The following is a 7,437-nucleotide window of genomic DNA, read 5'->3' as shown; positions in this document are numbered from 1 at the left end:
CTTTGCTGCATTTGGGATTCCCAACCCTATATCATGTGAGGTCCTGTTTGCTCCTCCCACCACCCAGTATCACTGTAGAATGGGCGTTTAAGAAAGATGAATACAAACTAGTCCCTGCACTTTACAGATGGGGAAACTGAGGCTCAGGGAAGGGACATGACTTTCTCAGGGTCACAGTGAAGCAGTGATGGAGTTGGATGTCTGAGACTGTTCTCCTGTCTCAGAGCTCTTTTTTTTTTTCTGAGCCTCCTCTTTGCTCTGAGAGGAAGCCACAGAACAGAGGCCCACAGCCCTGTGTCTGAGAGGCTAATGGTGGTCTTCATCTACTACCTGGGTTTAATGTTCCACTCCCTCTTCAGTCTTCCCAGCTTGGAGCCCTGACAGGCTTGTGAATTTCATCTCATGGGAAATATTCTGGGGGCCTGAGAGGAGGCTCATGATAAAGACTTCATTCAGTAGGACCTGCTCAGAATAGGCAGCAAGCAGCAGGCCTACCTCTTGGGGACCCTCTTAGAGTTCCTTGTGACTCTAGCTGGTGTCTCTGGGGTGACCTGGTGGGCCATCCTTAGGAGAATAGACAGCAGACAAGCCCCACCCCAAGGCAGCGATGTTCTGGTGGCTGTGAGTAGAGCAGGCCATAGAGCCCCCAGGACAGTGCAAGGGTAGCAGGTGCTCTGTACCAGTAGCACTAGCTGGCTGTCACTTGTTTAACAATCTTCCAATGATGAGCTTCTCTATACCTCCCTCACTACTCCAAAATCTAGCTAGCAGCTAGGTGGGAACCTCACCACTACCATCTCCCAGCAGTACCCATCCCCCAGAGTGCCTGAGGCTGGCATTTTTTCCAACTTATTCTGTAAGCCTTTCTTGAACTTCCTGAGGCCATGAGTGTCCTTTGGCTCATTGCTAAAGACACAGAAATCATGTGATCATTTGCTCAGAAGTCAAAGAACGCCAAGGGTTGCTAAGAAGTTGAAAGAAAATGGTCTGAGGTTGTTTTTTTTTTTTTTTTTTTTTTTTAAAGAAAAAAAGAGAGAACAGTCTCGCCTTGCTTCTGAAGATGTGGAAATTGTGGACACTACTATGTGTGGGTGAGACTGGAAACAAAAATAGCTCCTTTGATAAAAAGAAAATAGCAATGCCTTAAGCAGGGTCCTCAGCTGTTCTTGGGGCAGCAGGCTGAGTCCCCACGTTCCTTAGTAAAAAAAATACAACTCCTGAAGCCCCAAGAGTCCCCATGAATGCAGGCCCAGTGAGGTCTTTGCAGAGTGGACTGGGTGTCCAGCTGGGCATCAGGCACAGTGCTGGCCTTAGGAAGAATTGCTCAGTATGCAGGCTCTGTAGGAGAGAATGCCGAGGTGCACCAATAGTGACTGTCATGAACTCAGGCTGGGGGCTGCTGGGGCACACTTGGAGGGGAAACGTTTGCATTTCTCAGATAAGCTCTAGTTTTTGTCTTAGCTCGGTCACAATAGAAGCAACTTATGTCACTTCCAGGACCCTGAGACTCCTCATCCCTCGGTGATGGTAGAGGAGTCCCCCGAACTCTTCCTATATACTGAATGCCCCCCCCCCCACCGAAAGACCCAAGTGATCTGTAACTGTCTGATATCTTGATCCCCACAAGCTGCTGTGGGCACCCCTCTGTGTGGATGCCAGTACCTTGCTTCTCAGTGGCCCACCTTCCCCTCTAATCGCACGCTTCTCAGGTTTGGCTCCAATCCCCTAAATTGGGAAATGTTCAACAGCAGATTGTTTACATTGTGTATTCAGAGTAGGAAGTGGTGTTTGAGGAGTGTTGCTATGGAAACAGTGAAGTGAGGAGGCAGCTAACTATGAAGAGAAATAATCCAATATTAACAGATACAAGCTACGCTCTTGGGCTGCTGTAAATGAAATATCACATTACTGGGCAGGTGGCCACTGTCTGTGTGCCTGGCCTTTTCTTGAAAAACAAGAAGAAATTACTTTGTGTGTCTATCTGGCTAAACAGAACAGCCCAAGGCTCCTGGTTCTGCAGGGGAGGCTCCTTCCAGCTCTAAGAGCCGAACCTCCAGATGCATGGTTCTCATGTGTTGTTGCCAGGGGACTCTCTTGCAAATGACCAGAGATCCCCTAGTCATTGCCCCCATCCAGTCCCAAATTTCCAGTGGGAAGGGAATGTGTGACAATATGCCATGGCACTTATAAGGAAATTTGGATGAAGTCAGAGGTCTGTCTTTGCGCAGGACATGGATGGCTTCAATGTGAATCACAGTGTCTGTAATGTTAGAATCTAGTTACTCGGAAATTAAAGCACCTCATGGTTGATTAATTGTCCACACTGCCAGGTTAGTCTAATGTCCCATTAAAGTCTCCACGGATACACCTGCTGCTGAACTCACTGCACCATAAGCCATGGAAAAGCAGTGAATGGAAGCCCGTCCCACCAGATACCACACCACTGAGAGCCAGTGGTGCGAATCCTTTCCCAAACTGCAGGATTCCCAGCTGTTCCTGTTGTCCAGAGCTGGGTGGCAGCTGGACTTCATAGGGATGTTGAATGACAGCCTTCCATTGTCTCTATAGGTAGGTGTATCTGACTTTATACACACCATGTATCAGAAAGCTTCAATACTCACCTTGATCGTATGTTACGACAGCCATCAAGATAGTGTACCCTTTGCTTGGAGAAAAGATTGGTGTTGCCAGGAGGGAGCCAGAAGCCTTCCAGAGGGCTGCAGATCATCCCTGAATCATGAGCACCAAAGCCAGGTGCAGAGCAGTTTAAGTGTGTGTACCTGAAGCTCTGTCCTTCTCTCTGGGTCACCCAATATGGGAGATGCTGAGACAGCCCCACGCCCACCTGTAGGCCAGCTACGTTAGTGTCTTCTGGAGAATTTGGAGGTGGAGGTTTTCAGTCCTGTGAGTTCTTACTCACAAGATCAGGGAGGCAACTTGGGGACCTACATTTCTGAAAAATGTCTCCAGAGCAAGGAAGGAACATCCTTCTGTGGAAATTGTGGACTGGGGGTGGGGGCGGTCAATCAGAGCAGGTGTGACTTCCCAGGCCACACCTTCCTTCCAGGAACTATAGTGAGACTGAGAATTCAATACCTCTGTGTCTCCATCGGTATGCTGAAGATGAAATATCTGCTCAGGGCGCCATGGGACTAATGGCTCCAGACATTTGCTTAGTCCCTGACAGGTTCCTACTACTATTCACTTGGAAGCCTATGAGCCCTTGGGGGCCAGGCTCACAAGGATAGCATTTATTGTTACACCTGATAACTACATATGTGCTACATATATCTCTTTATAGGTACCAAATGTTCAACCATAGTTAATTTTTTTTAAGTTCTCATTTTGGGGGCAGAGAATACAGTTTGGAGTAAAAAACAGCCAGTTCAAATCCCAATTCTCCCATTACCAGTGCCCACCAGCTCTCAAAGCAGATGCTCTCACCTTAAAAAAAAAAAAAAAAAGGTATTTTATGTGTATGTGTGGGTACCTAATGTATATATTTTCATGTATATGTGAATGCTTGGAGCCCTTAGAGGTCAGAAGAAGGCATCATTTGGGTGCTGGGAACTGAACTCAGGTTGTCTGTAAGGGCTAACAGACAAGTCATCTCTCTGACTCATCCTTTTTTTTAAAATGGAAATAATAGCTGGGTGGTGGTGGTGGTATATGCCTTTAATTCCAGCACTCTGGAGGCAAAGGCAAGCAAATCTCTGTGAGTTGTGAGTTTGAGGCCAGCCTGGTTTACAGAATGAGTTCCAGGACAATCTCCAAAGCTACACAGAGAAACCCTGTCTCAAAAAACAAACAAACAAACAAAAAGTAAATAATTTTTATCTCACATGGATTTCATGGGGAATAAAAACAAATCGAATTTTACCTGGAATTCTTTTATCAAGGAACCCAGATCTAACCATTTGGAAAAAGTTGGTGGAGTGGTTGGATTAGGCGAGGGAGAAGACCACAGCGTGCCTTGCCCGATGCTCAGGGCCCGGGAGGAATCATGTGGCAGCCTCTGGTCTGGACAGGCCCTTCCAGCAAAGCTTGCCTCATGGCTTATGATCATCAGATGGATATCAGGCACCCGGAAAGAATGGGGCTAGCCATTGAGGTTCAGCTGGTCATAAGAGAAATGGCATTTCTCCTTCTCAAGCCAGGGGTGGCCGGCCCCAGGTCTAAGAGGGGGTTCCCAGTAATGAGAAGAGTGCAACTTCAGAGAACTGATGCACAGTCTGGAGTCCCAGGCCTGTCGCTCCCCAGGCTCAAGCATGCAGACAGCGGCACTGTTGGCAATGGGAGCCGGAGCACACAGCTCACCCTTCTTCATGCCAAGTGGAGGCTCAGGCTATGGAATCCCTTAGAGGTGCTTTAGAGTGCCACCGCTGAGCTCCCGTCCTGACCTCCCTCACCTCTTGCCTGTGAACTTGGGCAGCCCTGTCAGTTAGACAGAGCCTGAGGCTGGGGCTACTGAAAGCTCTGATTCTGCTTCCTGGGTCCACTGTGGTTCCTCAAGCAGTACGGTAGGATACCCCGTAGGAAGTTCCACGCAGATCTGGCCTGTGTTTCTAGCATTTGAATCCTTCAAAACCACTTCCCTAGGGTATAAACTGTCCACAGTTGGTTGGGACCTGTGTCTTCTGGAATTTAAATACCTGTTTCCTTTTGACTTCTGGCCCTTACTGATTCTCTCATTTTGCCCCTATCCAACACCCCAGGATATCTATTACAGGACCTGCATTGCTACTTCTGCTATCTGAACAGAGTCACTTCAGAGGAAAGGCTGGGGCCCTAGCCCTTTTCCTCAGGGAAGCTCCTTCTTTTCTTTCACATCTCTTCCCAACTACCTGCAAGCTCAGTGAACCAACACTGTGTCTGGGGGGTGGTCCAACCTCATGGGCTTTTGTGGCCTAGATACAAGTCTAGGTAAGTTAACTGCCCCAGTAAGCCTGGAGTCCTCAGTATGTCAGCAGGAGGCCAGGTGGGCACAAGACAGCATTTGTTAATGCCACATATATGTAGTGGCGACTGTCATAGTCTGTCTTCTGAATACCAAAGACTATGTGTGATTTATGAATAAGGGCTGTTTATTTGGCTCAAGATTCTGAAGGTCAGAAGGTCCAAAGGCACTGTGCTGGCACCTGTGGAGGACCTCCTGGTGGCCTGAGGGCATGGTGCAACATAACACGTGGTGAGACAAAGCAAAGATCAACTCAGTCTTGCTTCCTTTTCTTCTGAAGTCTCTAATGCCGTCATGGGGTCTCAATCTCATGACATCATCGAAACATAATTATCTCTGTATGACTTATGTTTCTGTTACTAAGACAAACATCATGACCAAAAGCAACTTGATTGAGGTGGGGAAAGAGGATGGGTTGATTTTAGCTGACGGGTTTATTTATAGTCCTCAGGGGAGGCCAAGGCAGGAACTCAAAGAAGGAGCTTGAAGCAGAAACCAATGGAAGAGTGCTATTTAGTGGCTTAATCTGTGGTTTGCTTAGTTGCCTATTTTATATAGCCTAGGCCCATCTGCCTAGAAATTGCATAACCCGCAGTGAGCTAGGTCTTCTTACATCAATTAGCAAGTAAGAAAATGCCTCATAGACATGGTCATAGAGCAATCTATTTCTACCAACAACTCTTCAGTTGAGGTTCCCTCTCCTCAGGTGACTCCAGATTTGTGTCAAGTTCAAGTTGAAAGCTGAAGCTAACAGGACATCACCCAAAGGCCTTACCTCCAGCCAGTAACATGTGAGTTAGAGATTAAGTTACTAATACATGGACTTTGGGAGACACATTCAAACCACCCCAGTGACTTTTGGTTCGGGTCTTGTGCTGACCCTTGAGAAGACTGAGACAAAAAAGAGATAGCATCTGCCCTCAGGATGTTCAGGGTCTAACAGAGGAGACTGGAGACTGTAATAATTAACCTTTTTTTCTTTTATATTTATTCAGTTGTGTGTGGGTGTGTGTGGGGGTGATGGTCATTTTCATGCCAAAGTGTGTATATGGAATGAAGAGGCCAACCTGTGAGTTGGTTCTTTCCTTCCACCATAAGGTTCCAGGGATTGAACTCAGGTTGTCAGGCTCAGTGGCAAGTGCCTTTATCCCCTGAGCCACATCACTGGCCCCAAGTGATGGCCAATCCTGACTGTTGACTTGATTTTGATGGAGAAGCACCTCATTTATTAAGGCACACTTCTTGTTTGTCTGTGAGGGCATTTCCAGATGTGCTTGACATGTGGGACAGTCACTAAGGGGGAAAGACTTGCCCTGACTATGGGGGTCACCAATGGCTTGGGGCCCAGATGACATAAAAGGGACCAATGAAACCAGTACGTAGTGCAGCATCTAACCCCCTTGTCCCCGCTCCCAACTGATGACCACATTATGTTCTGCCATCCCTTCTCCACCACAGTAGATTGAAACCAAGCCAAATACACTTTTCTTTCCTTCCACTGACTTCCTTGGGTGTGCCTTGGGCACACTGACTAACACGGAGGACAAGTGCAAACAACACAGGAAGATGGCTGGGGGACAATCATGACTTCAGTTCTGTCACAGATGGGCTTCCAGGCAGTTGCCAGAGTGAGATTTGAAATAGAGAAACGCACAAGCCCCACTAAGAGAACTGGATCAGGAAGACAGTAAGAAGGTTCTGTGGTTACCATAGGGACCCCAAAGTAGGCAATTTGCAGAGGACCCTGCCTGAGACCTTGGACTCAGCCCTGGTTCTTTCAAGTTCTGGTTTGTATTTGGGATGAGGAGGGTCAATCTCCTAAAATATGCTGGCCCAAAGAATACCATGTTGCCAATAAAATGTAATATGGCAAGTCACATTGGAGTTCCTGAGAACCAATATGTTGACATAAGCATGTTCCACATACTGCCCAGCGATTCTCAAACTGTGAACCATTTGGGGTCAAATGACCCTATCACAGGGGTTGCCTAAGACCACCAGAAAACAGATATTTACATTACAATTCATAACAGTAGTGAAATTACAGTTATGAAGTAGCAACAAGAGTAATTTTATGACTGGGGGTCACTGCAACATGAGGAACTGTATTAAAGGGTCACAGCATTAGGAAGGTTTAAATGATTCATTTATTAACTGAACATTCTTCATATTACCTTGCTAAATCCAAAGCAGCAGCAGTATTGGGAGACTTGATAAGGATGCAGTCCTTGGGCCCTGCTCCAGATATCCTGAGGATGGGTCCAGGGACTGATGTATTAACAAGTTCTCTAGGGGATTCTGATTAGCTTGAGTTTGACAACTGCTGACCTTAGGTGCTGTCCTCTTCAGTTGGATTGAAGTTGGACTTTCCCGTATGCTCTTTTCTAGCAGGTGGAGGAAATTGGGGTGGGGAAGGGGAGAAAACATGGATGAGCCTGCCCAGACCACCAAGAGCCTCAAATACTTTCCATTGACAACTG

This window comes from Onychomys torridus, chromosome 14, assembly GCF_903995425.1.
Source record: "Onychomys torridus chromosome 14, mOncTor1.1, whole genome shotgun sequence".
Taxonomy (NCBI): domain Eukaryota; kingdom Metazoa; phylum Chordata; class Mammalia; order Rodentia; family Cricetidae; genus Onychomys; species Onychomys torridus.
This window is presented reverse-complemented; position numbering follows the sequence as displayed.